Source organism: Canis lupus, chromosome 1 (assembly GCF_048164855.1).
Source record: "Canis lupus baileyi chromosome 1, mCanLup2.hap1, whole genome shotgun sequence".
NCBI lineage: Eukaryota > Metazoa > Chordata > Mammalia > Carnivora > Canidae > Canis > Canis lupus.
In genome coordinates this window covers 40,700,906-40,720,070 of record NC_132838.1, presented here as the reverse complement: position 1 = coordinate 40,720,070, position 19,165 = coordinate 40,700,906, and the positions used below count along the sequence as shown (strand labels likewise).

Genomic DNA, 19,165 nt, shown 5'->3' with positions numbered 1-19,165 from the left:
TTTCTTTTGCTTCCCACTCCTCAATGTGTGCTAAAAAATGGGTGACCCCCAGGCTCTTTTATCCTCAACCTTAATTTCACCCCATGGTTTCATTTCAACAACTTTTAGCAAATAATTACTGAGCACCAGCATTGTTCCAGATGTGATCTCACCCTTTATGGGATATATATTTTAGTAGATTAATTACCCTCTTTCTGGATACTGATAATTTCCAATTCCATATATACAGCCCAGCCCTCTCTTCTGCTTGCTAGATGTCCCTGTTACATATACTTCAGGCATCTGAAACTCAGCAGACTCAAAGAAGAGCTTGTTTTTCCTGCTCCTTGTCTCTTCATTCTCCACTCTCAGGTTGAATTGCTCCAACCAGAAACCTGGAATCTGCCTTAATGCCTTCTCCTCCTTCAGCTCCGAGTCCAATCACTCATGAAGCTTGTTGATTCTATCTCTTAGATGTGTCTTAATCTATCCATTCCTGTTGGCCTTCTCTACTGTGATCTATTCCACACCAAAGTAATTTGTCTAGTTCTGCTCCAGGTATCTTCCCTTTACATAAAATTTCAAATGCAAATTTTATCACCTCATCTCCCCTCACCACCTCACCCCCAACCATAACTCAACCAGTCTATGACTTTTCATTGTCTTCAGTATAAAGGCCCACAATATGTAGGCTATTTTTAGAGGCCTTTTATGATCTAGCCCTGCCCACCTTTCCATATCCCTATCACATCCTTATACTCTGCTTTTTAAACTCCATCCATATGGGATTCTCGATGTACCTGAGATTCTTGACCTCCGCACAGACTATTCCCACAGCCAGGTCACCTCTCCCAGTTACTTGTTTAATGCCTGTTTTCCCTGACAGATTATGTACTCTGTGAGGGCTGGAACCACATCTGTGTTTTTCATTATTGTATTCTCAGTATCTGCCAAAGATACTGGCTACAGACTAGGTGCTGAGTATTTGCTGAAAGAAAGAATGAATGAATTAACCACATTAGAATATAAATAGTCTGATCATTTTATGCACATGATGTACATAATCAGTTGCAGATGGGAAGGTTCATTAAAAGATGGAACAAAATGCCAGACTGACCAGGCCTATTTATAATTAGAGGAAAGAACTCAGGAAGAAGAGCTTAAGTTAAAAAAAATAATAAATCGAATTTTCAGTTGCTGAGTGTGTGTGTGTATGAGTGTGAGCATGTGTATGTGTATGTGGTGGGGACAGAGGTCCACCCATGGTGATGTGGTCACCTTGACATAACTGTGTCCTCCAATTGCAGATAGGTGTGGGATTATAGTATGTAGACTATGAACAGTAAATTAGAAAAATGTAGGAGATAGTCATCATTTCCGGGCTTTGTAATTTTGCTTCAGGACTTCATGTACACCCTTTTAGATCATCCTACACTTCATAGATTTGTTCTTGACATTTTATTTCCTAAATTTACTTTTCCTGCTAAACACCCAGTTGGGCTTAGTGCCTTTGCAGCCAACAGCAAGCAAGATGATGAGAATCACTCCATGTGGTGGTTCTGACCTTCCTGCTCATCCAAAGTACTCAGATGAGTGGTTTAGATGAGATAATCTCTGTGTTTCTTTTCTACCTTTAAGTACTATGACTAATTGATGTCTGGTTTTTTGTTTGTTTTCCTCTTCTCGACTGCCTGGGATCCCATGTTAAAACAGGCCTGATGACAAATCCTGTTCTTACATTTGGCTTCCTCCTTGCTGATCACTTTCCTGCCTGTTGGGTTTTTAGGGTCTCTTCTTTTAATTAACCAATGATGGTCCAATTGTAAGTTAAGTCACCCTGGGTGACTCCATTCCAGTAGACCCTGGTAAAGATATTTAATTGCTTCTTGCTACAACTTTGTCATTTGCAAATTGGGACTAATAAGGTAATCTTGGAGAACACATTTTTTGGAAGACTGTAGACTTAATGAGGTACTTTGAATTTTTCAAAAGAAAATCCCTTTGAAAACGTGGTGTTAATTCAGCCCTTGATGTAAAATCATTTATTTTGACTGAATTTTAAAATTCTCAATGCTAACTGAGGCTTTGTAAATAAACTAAATACAGATTGTGCTCTGCAGAAGCCTGACTTCCATTAATAACATTTAGATAGAATTAGATGAGGTGTCTTTTATCTAAAATGCTAAAATTGACACTGGATGAAAAGTGGAGAGCAAAGTAGTTTTCAGGCATAGGGTATAAAACAAATAATGGCTTCCTTCCATTTAGAAGAGCTCTCCCATAAAGATTTCCAAAGATGAAATGTTAAAATGTGTCAAACTAACGATACCATTTTATTTACTTAATAAGCAAGCACTTTAGACCTCAAGTTTAAAAGTACTGTTTGTTAAGACTCTAAACTTAACAGTGTCTCTTTTTGGTTTTGATACTAAAATATTGATTTAATTAAATGGGTAGACTTAATGTCTCAACTCTAATAGAGATGAATTCCAAAACCCTTTATATCCACAGAAGCAACAATTAACTTAGTTGAGGGCATCTAAACATCCATTTGATTTTGGAAAATGTCCAGCTCAATCAGGGCAGTGGCCTGGAGGCAATTGAGAGACCTGTACATAAAATACAGATATGTAAATTTATGTGAAAGGAAAAACTTAGGAAGGATGCCCTGACTCGATAATATGTTTATCAAACTGTGAATCAATCAAATACTCATTTAGTTATTTATTCAACAAATATTCTCTGAGCACTTACCATGTGCTAGACCCTGTTTTTTTTTTTTAAATTTTTTTAATTTTTAATTTTTTAGGTGAAGACATGCTGGTAAGACAGATAAGTTCTTGGCACATATACAGGGAATTCTGTTAAGAGCTTCCTACACAATGGGCTCTAGGGAGGCAGCGAAAAGAACGTAAGAATGGGAAGATAATGCCTGCCCATCAGAAGCTCCCCATCAGGCTGGGAAGGACTCAGGAAACAAGAGAGTCACACAGAACAGCAAGAGGCAGTTCAGCATAGTGGTTAGGAACGTGACCTCTGGAGCCAGATTGCCTGAGTTTGAATCCGAGCTTCATCACTTAATGATTGTAATTCAACCTTGCTGAACATCAGTCGTCTTGTCTATAAAATGAGAGTGTAATAATATAACAATAATCTCATAAGATTGTGTTGTGAGGATCAAGTTAAGTATGTAAGGGCTTAACAGTACCTGGAATAGATATGAATTCAAGAGTAAGTGATGGGAGAAGAGCACATGAGTAACTAGAATTCTAGAAAAGGGACAGCACCCCAAAGGTTGGAATTAAGACGAGAGATGAACTGTTGAAGGATACATAGTATATGGATGAAGAGAGAAAAGAGAAGGCTTTCCAGCTTGAGGGAGCAACATAAGGGCAGGGATGGGAGTGGACATGAGCCTGTTCTGGGAAGAGGATGTGAGCAGCTTGGTTTGATTAGTGTTTGGGAAGATAGTAAATTAAGAAGATCCAGGTTAGTGAGAGTTTTGAACAGACTAGAATTCATCCTGGAAGACAGGAGTCACCTAGCTTCTTAAGAAAGGGATGAAACAATGATGTGAAAGGCTGCTTTGGAAAATAAATGTAGCAGCATTAAGCAAGGTGCAAGGGAGGAAAATCCTCAGAAGAAGTTTATTGGGGAGCTGTCATTGAGGTGAGAACCATTAAAGACTGTGGTGTGGCAGCAGCAATGGAGAGAAGCTGAGGAAATCTGAGAGGCATTCCAAAGGAAAAATAAAAAGGATTTCAGTGCAAATTGGCTGAATGATCGAAGAAGAACCTTTTTTTGAATCAGGATCATTATAGATTGGCGACATATGTATATTACTCAAAAATTTTACATACATAAGTGATCCAATTGGGCAAAAATAAAGTAGACAAGATGTCTGAGACTGACTGCACGAGACTCTTACAGGACACCCAAGGAAGGCTGAACATGAGTACCTGATAAAGATGAAGACACAGAGTGTAAGTATTAGTGCAAAAGAAGAAACATCATGAGAGAAGAGGAGCCCATCTGTAAAGGGCTGGAAAAGGAACCTATGGTTCAAAATAAAGAAAGTCACTCAGCTTTTCACATCTGGTAAAAGATAAAAGGCATATACTCATTTTTGATATTAGTGACCTAAATTTAATGATGGGGAGCAGCACGAAATGACAACGTCAAGTCTCAGAAACATATGAAGTCAAAACAATTCAAGTGATGGGGTTTATTCTCTCACTTCAACTTAGTTTCCAGAAGTAAAGAAGAAATTACAGGCTCAGTTACTGGCAGCCCTGCCAACCACACAGGTCTGTGAGAGAGTGTGGCAGGAAGTGGGTGTCACTTTGAAGGTATCCCATAGTGCTTTTCAAGCCCAAAACTTCGATGAGAAACATCACCCACCCAAATGCCCACCGTCAAGGTTCTTCTCATGGATCTTGGCTTATTTGCTTTCATATTTGTATTTAAATGGATTCACAACTGCTCCAAGTACTAGGTCCTAACCAAAGAGTCCTTGCCTTTCTAAACTCAGGTGTGCTCAGGTTTACATCAAAGGATTTTCTGGTCCTTTTATAGCAGTCTTAGAGGAAGTCAAAGAAGACCGTTCTACAGAAATTGGTGAGACGTGTGGTCTCAGTGTCAGAGATGGGCCTGACTTCACCAAAGATGATCTTGACCTGGCAACACTTCACTTTTATATTTGTTCATAATTTAAGGGAAAGTAAAATGTGTACTTAATTCCACCCTTGGGCTCTAGTTGTTTTTCATGTTTCCTTTGTACTACAAAATTGTGAATGATGAATGCATTCTGTATTTATTAAATGCGGTCACCAAGGGACTGACTTGCCAGAAAAATCATACCCATGGCAAAAGAAACAAGATCACATCCAGTCCAGAGACTTCAAGAAGGGACTCCAACATTGAATTTATCCCTAGTATATTGTGTTTTCCCTCACAGATCCAGAGAGACAGGCTGCAGAAAATGCAGTCACTCTGGTCACTAGATAATAGTGGTGGTAGTTACCAATAATGGCATCTAAAGGTGGAAGATTTGAAAAATACTGTCTTTTCCTTAGGTTTTCTGTCATTAGACATTGAGATTTATACCACTTATATTCTCCCTGAAATGAAATTCCAAACAGCCTAGATCCTAAACATTATAGTCTAGTAGAAAAGGAGTAGAAATGATCAAACATTGACAGTGATTTGATTTTTACTTTATCTGTTTTCTTTAAGAAGCCAAATCTTATCACCACTATATTTAATACTTTTCTAGAGATACCAACAAAAGCAATTGGATAAGATTTATAAAAACTAGAAAAAAAAAAGAAAAATTATCATTATTAGCTGGGGACACAATTTTATCTGATAAATGAAAAGAATTTCCTTTAGATTTATTGATAAACAGTAAAGAACTGAGTTGGCTGACTGAAAAATAATGTATAGAATTTATTAACAATGATAATATGTAACAATAGCAACAACAATAAAAAAAGATAAAATAACCTAGAAATAAACTTAACTGTGCAAGATCTAAATGAAGACACTCTCAAAAAATACCTCAAGGGATATAATAGAAGTTTGAATAAATGGAAAGGCAAAATACATTCTCAAATAAGAAGACTCTACATAAAGATGTCAATTCTCTATATGTTAATCCAAAACTTGATGTAAACCCAACAAGTAAGGGTAATTCTAGGTATATATGTGAAGAAGAAGGGAGCTGAAAAGAGGATCTGAAAAGTTCACACGGAAAAATTAACAAAAACAAAGAGCTAGGACAGTTGGGGGAAAAGATCAATGAGAAGAGATTAAATGTAGAATAGTGTGCTACTGTACTAAAGACACAGATGAAGGAAACAAGATTAAAAGTCAAAAACAGGTCCCTCCAAAAACGAGAATTTATTATACACTAAAAGTGACACTTCAGTTTGGAAAAGATGAATTGTTCTATAAAAGTTGTTGGGATAATTTGTTAGCTCTCTGGGGGGAAAAGATACTAGATTGATATGTTATACCTGACAGCAGGACAAATTTCAGATGAATCAAAGACTTTAATTTAAAAAATATGAATTATAACAAAATATGAGAATTTTTTTTTAAATAGCTTCAGAGTGAAGAAAGTCTAAGTGTAGCACATGTTTCTACACCATGTTATTTACCTTCTTGCTCAAGAAGCTTAGTGACTCCTACCTTCTGTGATGAATTTTAAAGTCTCTTCTCTGATTTTTAAGACATTCAGTAATTTGTATCAATCTAACTTTGACTTTTGCTTTCCTGAATAAATCTAATCAAACCATGTTTCTTGCATCCTCTTCCCAGAACCAGGCTCATTCTCATCTTCCTTTTTCCTATACTATGTACTGATTAATCTATCCTTTCTCTGTTGGTTTGTGATGCTTTTAATCATTGAAGTTTTTTTTATTGACATAATTGTAGATTCACAAGCAGTTATGATGCTCATTGATTAAATAATGATATTATTGTACTATTGATAGATATAAAATCCCTTACATCTAGGGAACAGAAAGACCTAGAAGAGTTGTAAGCTGGGGAATGATGATGTCAGATCTGCACACTGGACATTATGATTATGGACTGAAAGAAGATGAACCAGAGACAGGTTGATTGAGCCCAGGAGGCTTTTGCAGATATCCAGGTAAGAAATGATGAGGGCTTTATTGATGACCCATGATGGAGGCTGATCTGAAAGTGGACAAAGAGGAAGAACCAACGGGCTTGGCAGGTGAATTAGACACTCTTGCACCCTACCTCCCATTCTCATGGCCAATTTTACTTTAGCCGTTGTGGTAGCCACAGATTCACACGAGAGCAACTCTGCCTCGGCAGCTTGCCACATCCCTTGCTTTCTGTTCTTGGGGCTGCACCCATAGGAACCTACCTGGAACTCATGTATGCAAAGCCCAGATGTGAGGGAGTTAAGGGGCAAACTTGAAAACAAAGGATGAAACCAATGGGTAAATGCTCCCCTTGTTCTTTCCCCAAGCAGAAGAATTTAGGGCAAATTCTGCACTGTCCTCAGAGTCCTGGCAGGCATGAGCCTTGGTTTCCAGGGGAGAGATCAATGTGAGAACACACCATTGTACTGGCCTTCCCTCCTTCCCTGTTTCTCTCTCCAGTATCTTCATTTCCTGGGATGGTTGTTCAAACCCCACACCCTTCACCCAAGCCCTTGCCTCAGGCTCTGCTTTCAGGAGGACTATAGGCTAAGTTGGTGGCTAATTACACATGGGTTGGGGGGTTCAGGAAAGAAAGCAGGCAGGGATGACTCCAGAGTTTCTTGTTTGGGTGACTGAACAGATGGGAGTCTCATTCACTAATAGTGGAATACAGGGTGTCTTGTGTGTGGTAGAGGCAGGAAGTAGGAACAGATGCCCATCTTACCACAGCTTGCTTGCCATCACAGTGCCTGTCACATTATAGGTGTCCAAAATACACTGAAGTTTATTGCAAGTGGAGAAGAAAGGGAAATGTCACTGGTTCTCTGTGTACATTTGTAGCTGTTATTAAGTAAGTACTGAAAGTTAGGCTGGGTCTTGGCCACAGAGCTGTGATGTACTAAGATGAAAAGAGGGGATTATGTCCTGTCATTTAGAGAATTACATTTTAGTTAAAAATATAAGACACATACAACCATGAAATAACTGGATGGATTTAAGAAGCAATACATACTAACAAGCAAAAAATAAGGATAATCCATACCGAGTAATCATTCCTGGAGAAATAAAGCCTAGCAGCCATCAAATTTGGTTGAGATTAATCTTAGTGTCCTGGTTTAGGTCACTTTTCTTAGTCGCACATGGTTTTTATTAATAGGGGTCAGCTAGAGAATGTCATCATTATATCTGATATTTTATCGTCATCAATGATTCCTCTGTCACTTGCTGAAAATGATTAACCCTCTTTTATACATCTGCTGATTCTTTCCCAAGTCTTATCTAAGAGGTGGGTTTATTTCAAAAACTGGAAGTGAGCATTTAAAACTCTGCAGGTGGCAAAGATGCATACTTGCAAGATGGCAATAGCCATCTTCCTATAAATTCCTATCAGCTTACTTCCTCTTTAATGCAAAAGGATATGAGTATAGACACACTGAGCTGAATGTTGATACAATTCCGTTGTGTTTTTACCTTGTCAAATAAAATTCAGAGCTGTTTGTAAAAAGCGTTCCTTGTCATGAAATTGAGTAGGCTTTGGTTAAAGTTCTTTCATTCAACCACGAATATATTCATGAGCCTAGGGCCAGAGAAAAAGTGGTCTGTGCCTACAGGTTGCACGATTTTATAGCCAGTTCACCCCCCCACCCCCCACCCCACACACACCTGCTCCATTCATTCCTGGCTGCGTTCCTGAAGATCAATGCAAATGTCATGTGGGAGAATATCAAACCTCCTATCAAATTCCCACCAAGCCACATTTACTGGTAAAACTTCTACTCTGTCTGCAACACTCATTAGTCAATCATGAAAGGGAACTGAAGTAGTTTGTTAAGTGTGTTCTGCAAAACTAATTAGAGCTAAGACCATCACAATTTCCAGGCTTGATTATTTATTCTATAAGTTTTCTAGGCATTTATATTTTTAGTATTTTGAGGTAAGTTTCACCTTCCTGCTGCATTTCAGGAAAGCAGCATCTGTTATACCTGCTTCTATTGAAGATGGCCCTGAAGCTCCAAGGCACTTTGTATGCTTTTGGCTCACCATTCCTCAGTCCCTACTGACCCCCCTTTTTTTTTCTAGGAGATTTATTTATTTATGTTAGAGAGAGAGGGAAAAAGAGGATGTGCACGCCAACTACACGAGTGCACAGTGGGAGAGGGGCAGAAGGAGAGGGAGAGAGAGTCTCAAGTCCGATGTGGGGCTCAATCTCATGACCCTGAGATTACGACCTGAGCAGAAACCAAGAGCCAGATGCTTTTTTTTTTTTTTTTAAGTTTTTATTTATTTATTCATGATAGACAGAGAGAGAGAGGGAGAGACACAGGCAGAGGGAGAAGCAGGCTCCATGCCGGGAGCCTGATGTGGGACTCGATCCCGGGACTCCAGGATCATGACTTGGGCCAAAGGCAGGCACCAAGCCACTGAGCCACCCAGGGATCCCCAAGAGCCAGATGCTTAACTGACCACACCACCCAGATGCCCTGCCACCTCTTTAAAGAATATACTCACAGTAACATCTACATCATGTCCCAAGCTTTGAGAAGAGGGCCTGGATATGGTGCCAAATGGTCAGCCATGCCCTCTCCTTACTTTCTATCCTTCTTGTAGTCAAAAGTATTTGTCCTTCTATTTCCAGCCATTAGAGGGCCAGTCTCTACAGCTAACAAATTCTAGGGCTTGTTTTGAGAGAGCCTGAGCAAAGCAAAGCATTTTTCCAATTATACACCATCTAATTCAATTTACATTTATTAGAAAAACTGCCAGCTATTTCATGTTAATATTGACATTTTCATAAGTACTTGCAATTAGAATTCAAGCTGAGGTTCCAATGAATCTCTTAGATGTTTTACACTTTTACTTTTCCTGTCTGTCTTCAGACTTTGCAAAATATTTTTAAGAACACATTTGGAGGTCATCCTGCCTTTGGGGAATTTATGCTGCATATGTAAAACGATGGGGCAGAGAAAAAAATATTACAATTTGGCAAAGCAAATTGAGGACAACTATAAAGATGTACCGGGTTCCGAAAAACAAATGTAGGGTATGAAATTCTACATGTTAAAACAGATCAACTGAGCCATTAGTTTTTCACTTTATATAAAACTTCACCCCATAACTTCTTCGAATAGTAAGTGCCCTGACTACTTTTAGGGCACATTATTTTAAAGAATATTTCCTGATTGCATTTAAAGTGTAGTTCTATTCACCCATGTCTTTTTATTTAGCATGTACATGTATTTGTATAACCTGGGTGGCATTTAAAGAGTGACACATATCTCTTTGAAGAGTTGTTAGTGAAGATGTCCTCATGCTAAAATATTTTATTCATCAGAGTGCTCACTCTCTGTTTTACTGCCTAAAGCAGGGCTCTATAAAGTGAGATACTAAATGTACGTATAATATACTCTTTGGTTTCTGTATAATAAATATTACCCACATGGATTTATTTTTTTTTAAAGATTTCATTTATTTTTTCATAGACACACAGAGAGAGAGGCAGAGACACAGGCAGAGGGAGAAGCAGGCTCCATGCAGGGAGCCCGACGTGGGACTCGATCCCAGGTCTCCAGGATCACACCCCAGGCTGCAGGCAGCGCCAAACCGCTGCGCCACTGGGGCTGCCCTACCCACGTCGACTTAGAAGAAAGCCTGACAACACATATGCAAGTGTGCATAAATACAACAAACCTTGCACTGTTCCATCAAACTTCTTTAATGACATTTATTTGCACATGCCAGTTTAAAAGCCTTACAAGTGGAAACATTTCCAAGGGGAAGGCAAATATAGCTTTTTCCAAATGGGCAGAGGATACAGAAAGTAAGACTCTAGAAGATATTCAGGAGGTGCGTCTCTCAGTGAGAACAGCTCCTGCTTATACAGCCAAGAATGGATGGTGTGTTATTACCCTTCCATAGTTCTCAACCTTAGCTACATGTTGGCATCACTTCCAGAGCTTTCAACAAATCTGAAAGCCCAGGCTGCACTCCAGATCAATTAAACCAGAATTGCTGGGTGTGGGAGGCAGGTCTCACTAGGTTTTCCAAGTCTCCCAGGTGATTCTAATGAGTGGCCAGGCTGAGAACCATCACCTTTGTGAATATGAGCCAACTGCCCAGGCAGGAGTGCAGAGCTCAGCCCCCAGTGAGGAGACAGCTGCAGGGGCCACCGACTCACAATGAGGGGCGGGGTCAGGAGTAGATGAGCTCAGCTGACAGGTGGCCAGCGGATGCACCTGGCTGTGCTCTGGCGGCCCCTGGGTTTGATGCTCCTGGTGGGACCTTCCATCAGGAAAGCATACTGCTTCCCCTGCTCCAGGCCATCTGGAGAATTGCTGCACTGTCCCAAAGCTCCTCGCCTCCCTAAACCCTCTGCTCCAGCCAAGCTGTGCAGCTCACCAAAGAGCAAGCTTCAGGCTCTCAGGCTTTTGCACAAACACTCTGCTCCTATGGTCCTCTTGACCCTTACTTCTGCCTTAATCTTCATCCATCCTTAAAGACTGAGCTCCCATATGGGCTAGGAAGCCTCCCCCAGTGACCCGAACTCTCCCAGATTACCTTCCTCACCTGGATTCTCCCGCTGTATCTGCATCATTCTTTTACTAACTAAACCCGTCCCAGCCAATGACAATTTTGGTGCTGCTGCACTGAGCTATTACCTCTCTCCTTGCTGGTGGTGAAGTTTCAAGCTTGGTTCTTCTGTTGCTAGCCAAGCACCTAACAACTGGAAGGACAGTGAGGTTTTTTACAGTTGTTTGTAAATGCTCCCCCATCACCACCCCTGCCCCAAACTGGAGCTGCTCCTTGTGCATGGGCAGTACTCCATAAATACTTGCTCCTTGATTTATCTCCCAATTGGATCTCTGCACTTAGCCTTGAACCATCTTGTCTATCCACATACTTGGAGTCCTTCTGTACTCTGTGTTTTGTAGCTATTGTTTTTTTAAATGTAAAAATTTCAGTATCCCATGTAAATATGGCTACCTTGTTTTAAATCCTGAGTGTCTTCCTGGGGCTCTTTAATGGGGCCTGACCCCTGCCTCCCCACATTACTAGACTGAGCTTTTTCTTTCTTCCCTGTGCTCACTCTGCTCTAGCATCCCTCATTCTCCCCCTAGGCTTACTGTGCTCCTTCCTACCACAGGACCTTTGCATGTGCTGTTCCCTATGTCTGGATGTTCTTCCTTCTTTTTACCTTCAGATGGTTATGTCAACCATCTCTGACCTCCAGACTTGCCCAGGGCCCCCATTCTATGCCTGGACAGGGCCATGTGGCTGCATTATAGCATGTGATGCATTTACTACTTCGCATGCATTTGTGTGGTTTGGGGATGAATGCCTGTCTCACTTATAGGATTCTGAGCTCTATGAGTATAGACACAGACTCTATTTTTGCTCAATATTTTATCTCCAGTTTCTATTATTGTGCCTGACATACAGAAAGTACTACCAATGTTTGTTGAATAAGTGAATGATGAATGAATGCATGGACAGATGAATGGATAACTAGTAGGAGAAAAATTAAAATATATGACTGGACTCTTGATTTTGCAGACCAGAAGCAGGGAGGCTATTGTTTGGTGCCACTGCATGGCAGCATGCTACAGTGGAAAGCAGATGTGGGCCCCTACCTATGGATGGGATGGGTCAAGTTTCAAATGCCTGTCTTGCTCACATCACCTTCACACTCCTCTCAGTCCTTGGTGACACTGTGGCAGAGAGAATCATGGGCCTCACACCCTAATCCCTGGGACCTGTGAATATGGTATCTTATGTGGCAGAAGCGATTCTGCAGATGTGATTAAGGTTACAGTCCTTGAGATGGGAAGATTATTCTGGATTATTTGGGTGAACACAATCTAATCACACAAATCCTTCAAAGTGGAGAACCCTCCTCAGCTGGGTTAGAGGAATGAGATGGAAGAAAGAGAGATTTGCAGCAAATGAGGGACCCAACTCACCGCTGGTTGCTTTGAAGGTGGAAAAAGGGGATTAGATTTTAAGGAACATAGATGCCTCTAGAAAATAGGCATGGTGCTCATTGGATCACCAGCAAGAAAATGAGATCTCAATCCTACCACCACAGGGCATGGATTCTGTCCACCCCAAATGAACTAGGAAATGTGTCTTCCCTTTGAACTTCCAACATGGAATGTGGCTCTGCCAACACCTTGATTTTAGCCCAGTGAGATCTGTGTCAGGCTGCTGACCCTACAGAAATGTAGAATCAGAATTTCTGTTGTTGAAGCCACTAAGTGTGTGGTAAATTGTCACAGCAGTAATGGGAAGCTTACATGCAGGTGCTCCAACCTGCCCCATCCATCTGACTACCCCCTTGACCAGAGTAGAGACTTGTGTCAGGGGCAGCCAAACATGACATATGAGACAGCTGGATGGAGTGACCAACTGGACAAATTGGGGTCACTCAGGGCCTTGAATATGAGCTAAAGAGAAACACAAGGCACCTCCGTGGGAGCCGTGGATGAGGCCACTGATGCTGGGGAGAGGAGAGCGAATGGCTGAATAGGGAGCTAGGAGCCCCTGGGCAACCTGGCGCCAACATGACCTGGTGGCCAGGTCTTGCTCCAGTTCTGAGCCACTTCTAATGTCCCACCGTAAGATTGGGCTTCACTCTGCCCCTTGCCCTTCCCATGGGTTGGGCTCTGCAGGGCACATCCTGGTCTTTGCTGGCAGTGGTGGTTCTTCTGTCCTCATCACTAGACATATCCTCACAATCACGTTTCTGCTCCCCTGGCCCCAGTTCCCTGGGGCAACCCAAGTGGATCTGAGCATCGCATAACCCAAGTGACCTAACACAACTGCCTCGTGCTCAGAGTCCAACCCTATCCACGCAGCCTCTCAGGGCTGGCCTTCTAAGCCTATGAAAGGGAGCTGAAGGGTGGTGCTAATACCCACAGCAGGGGATGTTGGAGGAGGAGTGAGCTAACATGAGGAGAGCACACTAATCCACTCCACGCCACACTCAGGCTCTGGCTACTTGATGCATCTTGAGCCACAGCTGGAGGTTCTCTGTCCCCCACAATGCTCCTAGACGGCTTTTTCTCCGAGGCCCCTTCTTGTTTTCAACTCCCCTGCCTCTCTTTCCCCTGCACCCATCATCCTCTCTGCTTGCTGGAAGCCCCCCCAGGGTACTCCAGATACTGCTGAACCCCAGAAGTGTCTTTGATTCTAACAATGCTCATCACGGCCTTTGACACACCTCAGAACAAATGGATTTCAAGAACATTTCTCTCAAGTGGGGACTCCTTTGTCCTCTGTGCCTCTGTATGGCTCACATGGCACACAGGAGCCTTTTGGTCCTGGCACACCTTTCCTCTCCATGCCCTAGGAGCCGAGAGTCCACTGCTTCTGTGACTTTACTACCCTGTGCCCGTAGCTGCTTGGGTTTTCAAGAAAATAAACACAGGACAAATATATGCCAGCGGGCTGGGATCGAAATGTGTCTCCAGCTGTTGGGAACACAAAGAGAACCAGTTTCCTTAGAAACAGATTCCCAGGGGAAGGGGCCTAGTGGGGCCATTTGAGATCTCGGCGGAGGTGGGGAAGGGGCCTAGTGGGGCCATTTGAGACCTTGGCGGAGGTGGATCTCGCAGCTCAGGACAAGGCCCAGAGTGGTCTGAGCCACATGTGAACAGCAGCCCTTGTCTTCGGGGGAAGTAGTCCCTTTAGGGCATTGGGAGCCACGAACAGAGCCTGGGGAATGAAAGCATCAATGCTAAAACATGTTTTGGAGACTTTTAGCTATCAGAGCACTTTTGCGTATAATGTTAAATTTATTCTCCCAACAACCCTGTGATATGGACAAAGGGGGCAAGATGTCCCCACTGTACAGATGAGAAGAGTAAGGTTTACAGAGGCTCTATCACTGCTGGGTCACCCAGCAAGTCTGCTATCTCCAACTGCAATCACAAGCCAAAGTGAACTAGCTGGAGGAGTATTACTTTTTTACTTTCAAAAATTCGGAAGACATATTTATCGAAATACTTAAAAAGCAGATCATCCAATCTCTCCTTTGTTTTCTTTCTTTAAGAAAAAGGATGCTTTAGAGACAGAGGCAAACCAGAGGTTTCATTCACAGTACAGCCTCAGCTGGTCAGGACAGAGTGGAAATTTCCAGAAGTGAGTATTTCACATATACATTTCCAAAGATATAGGACGTCTAGAGTTCAAAACTTTCAAGCAAATTAAAATGCATAGCTTTCTGAAAACCTTTGCTGACGCTGGCCGGTTTTCAGACTTCTCCAGAATCCAATGGGGCCAACATGATTCACTGAATTCTTTATGAATTAAGAAGCTGTAAATTATGCATCTTTTCTTTTAAACATGCATTACTTTCCATGCTTTACAGCCAAGCCGTATAAACAGTATCACAGAGGCAGTTTCCTCCCTGGGAAAATTCTCTTCCTCTCCCCACTCATCAAATGGAAGATCATCTTGTGGAAGGGTCATCTAGTGAGTTTGCAATAAGTTGGGGTAAGGAGTCCAACTTGACATTTTTTGGAGTTTGAAAGTGAAAACTGGTATCTCTCCACACAACACTTTACCATGAAACTTTCTAAGGCCAGGTTTTAGGCACACAGCAAGCAGAAATCACACACGTATAACTGAGTGGAAATGCCAGGGCAGGAAATCCATTTGCAGGGAAATCCAGCAACTGGAAAAGTGGTTTCTGCAAATATGAGATGCTCTCCCTTGCTTGTAAATCACAATAGTTGTTTTTCATTAGCAGCCATTCATTCTTTCATTAACTGCATTCAGAGTGCCAGGTATCTCCTCACCCTGGAAATAAAAGAGCCTGGACTCCAGCTGGAGAAGAGTCTCCTGTGCTGGGATGCATCCAAGTATGCCTGCACTCAGCTCTGTCCCACTGTATGATTCTAAAACCAAAAAAGAAGGTAGCCACCACTGCACTGGGCAGCCAATTTTCTGACTCTGGACAAAGAAAAATGAGCCTAAGAGAACTGCCTTTTCATGGCGTGGCTGCTATAAGTTGAATTTGTATCCATTATAGCAATAATTTATCTAAAAAAAATTTTTTTTTGGCGGATACAAGTGAAGCATGGTTTGGAAAGAAATAGAAACTTCTAGAAAATCTATTTGTTTCCAGAAAAATGGGAAATAGCTATAAGATGCTTGAATATTTTGGGGGGAAAAAACGTTATAACAGCTGTGTCTTTGTAAAGATGTGTCAGACAAAATGATTTTGCACAAAAAGCATAGGACTTGGCCCAGCCCAGTCCTCCTCTCCTTTTACCATGCAGGAAGTAAAACCTAAAGTCCAAGTGATCCAACAATACAGCCGTGGAGTTGGGAGGCCAGGCTTCTACTTCTGGCAGGGCCTCTGACCCACCCCTAGACACAGGCCCCATTCCTACACCTGTGAAACAAGAGTTTCCTTATGACCTCCAGGGACCCTGCAAATCCTATGATCCCTTTAACCTTTTTCACTTTCTTCCAAACCGCCCAGCATCACAAGATGATATTATTTCACCCCCTGGGCAGGCTCAGAGGCCCTGGCCCTCTCTCAGCTGTATGCTAAGCAGCTCTGCAAGGCTCAGGGCCAGGAGCAGAACTGCCTGATTTTTGGCAACTGGATAAAGTGAATGGCTTTGAGCACTAAGATCTGGAATAATGTGGGTACATCAGTAGACCCATTTCGGGCCAGCCCCCGTGACTCTACGTGCGTGCAGTGTTCGGAGAGAAGTCTCATCTCACAGCCCTGAGCGGGTGGCCTGCCACGCCTGCCTCCTCGGGTGTGGGTTCACGCTGCGCATCCCCTCTCAGGCCCTCGCCTCCAGGGAGGGCCTCGTTGAGGGGACAGCGGTCTCCTCACAGCTGCCATACACCCCACCGAGACACAAACAACACCCTCTTTTGAGTCAAACAACTGACCACCCAGGCTTGCCAAAATGAGGACAGGCTCTGAAAGGGGGCAGTTTTATTTCAAGGATTTAATGGACCAAGAGATGAAATAAAAAGTTTCAGCTATTAAAAAAAAAAAAAGGCAATAGATCGTCTTCTTCCAAATAAACAAACTATCCTTTGAACAAGAAAAGAGTCTTCTAACTGGGTCAGGCTGGGGCCAGGTCATGAAGGAGTCACGTGTCCCTTGGGCTCCCCTCTGGATTCCCTGTTCCCCTGATTTCTCCCTCTGTTGCTTTGGGGAGCCCAGTGTTCTCCTGCTGGGGCCCTGCCAAGGAATGACATGAGCTCATCGGACACAGGCCCTTCCCAGGACACAGCGCTCACATTTGGAAAGAGGGCCCCTACAAATCTCTAAGGGTAGAATTATAGGCAGGGAAATTTCCCCAGAATCTCTCAAATCACACCATAAAGGCACATAACCTGCTCTTCAAACATAGAAGACTTGCCTTAACTACCAACTTTCAATATTCCATGCTTTTTTTAAAAAATGTTTTATTTATTTATTCTTTAGAGACACAGAGAGAGAGAGGCAGAGACACAGGCAGAGGGAGAAGCAGGCTCCCTGTGGGGAGCCCAACGTGGGACTTGATCCCAGAACCCTAGGATCACACCCTGAGCGGAAGGCAGGTGCTCAACCACTGAGCCACCCAGGTGCCCCACTCTATGGTTTTGTTTTGTTTTTTTTTAAACTAAAGCATTATTTTTTTTCTCTCCTGTTTACAATTTCTCTGCTAATGATTATAACTTATTGTGTGTGTGTGACTGTGTGAAGAGTATGTTATGTGCAATGACTTACAGGATGGCAAAAAACATGATAGAAAAACCTAGAGAATTGCCCTCTACTTCCTTATTAATACGTGTTTGTCATCTAGTAAGTAGAATGCTATTTGGGCCTCCAATATTTCAGCCCCTCTTCTGGGTGCCAAGGACATAGATGGAACTCTGGTCCTATCCTGTCCTTAAGTTGCTTATAGAATGTTGGGAGGAGAGAAGTCAAGACACTATATCACCCAGAGAGATGATATTACCAGCACAGAACTTTGAGAGCACAGAGGGAGAACATCAGGACCTCCCTGTACAGCTGTGTAGCTTGTGCACTGCGTAACTCTGGGGTCACCATCCCACAAACACCATTTTCAATAGAGCCGTGTGGAAACTTTGAGTGTGAGGAGCCCTGTAAGACTTTCAGGGAAAGCATCCAGGGATCTGCCAGATACAGGTCTAGAGCAGGAGGGAGGTTCTGACTCCTAGAAAGTAGGAGGAGAATTGCTGAGGATATCTGAAGGCTGATGGGATGACATGTCCCCTGCTGGGAGAAGGGCTCAGGCTTTCTCACTGAGATTCAAGACAAAGAATCACTGATGAAGGTGTATTCGATTTGAGGTCATTCAGGTCACTTCCCAGCTCACTTAGAGAAATTGGAGGGACTCACAGGCTGTATATGATCTGATGTCTCCAACCCTTACTTCTTTGAATTCACCTCCTGCTACCTTCCTGTCCCCACCCCTCACTCTACACCAGCCACACTGTTCTCCCGGCTGATCTCTGATTGAGCCACACATGCACCCACTGCAGGGACCCCATGAAAGAAAAGGCTGGGTTTTTTCCCCCTTTGCTTCTTTTCTAGCTTCCATTCTTGCTAGGACTTGTACCCCTCCCTATACATGTCTTATTTTCAGGTATGTCCTCCTTGTAAGAGACAAAGAGATAATGATTATCTTTGGAGCTTCCTGGCACAACAGATGATATCTAAGGAGTGACCAAGCAGAGGCATCATGTGCACATTCGAGAGCACTGGCGCTAGATATCTCCACGCCAAGACCACTGGCTTCAGAGAACAAGTGTTTTATGAAGGACACCTGGACCCTGTCTTGTTCTGACCAGTTCTTGGAGGTCTGAGAGGACACATGCACCAGACCATAATCGCCAACAGGAACCCCAGACTCCAAGCAAAGACAGGAGTCCCTCTTTCCTTCCCAAGTCTCTAGGACGCTCCGTCTATATCTCTGTTTCTATATATCTTCAATAAACTCTGCTTTCACCTCCTGCTGGCTTGCATTTGATTTCCATCCTGCATCATGCCAAGGATTCTCTTGGCTGGTCCTGCGGAGACCCCCCCACCCCCTACCGAGTCTTTGGACCTGGCCTGCCTACAATCACTGGTAAGTGGTTCTCTACCCTGAAAATGTACTTGTCACTGAATAAAAATTATATAGCCATATTTATAACATGTAGTTTAAAGAAAAAAATTTGAGCTTTTGCCATCAAAATTTCAAAAAAAATAAAAAGCCACTTGAAAAATACTTTTCATTAAAGCATTAGGTAGCCGAACAAATCCTCAATGGTGAGTGTCGGGGCTTAGATTCTGGTCTTGGCCCTTCTATGAGTGACTTGTTTTGCAACAGATAAGACACAACCTCTAGGCATCTCAGTTTTCTCAACTCCACTCATGGATTTTAAGGCATATTAAGTGACAACATCCAAAATGCTCCCATCCTCCAAACACATACTTTTATTGCATTTTAAAAATTTAGATGAAGAAAGAGAAGTCTGGTCATTGGCTG

The 19,165-nt window shown here is 42.5% G+C and overlaps 1 protein-coding gene across 2 annotated transcripts in view; it reads right to left on the bottom strand.

The window, feature by feature from the left end:
- The window catches only part of UST (uronyl 2-sulfotransferase), a 291,838-nt gene that overhangs the window by 84,315 nt on the left and 188,358 nt on the right, over positions 1-19,165 (bottom strand). The window lies entirely within an intron of this gene.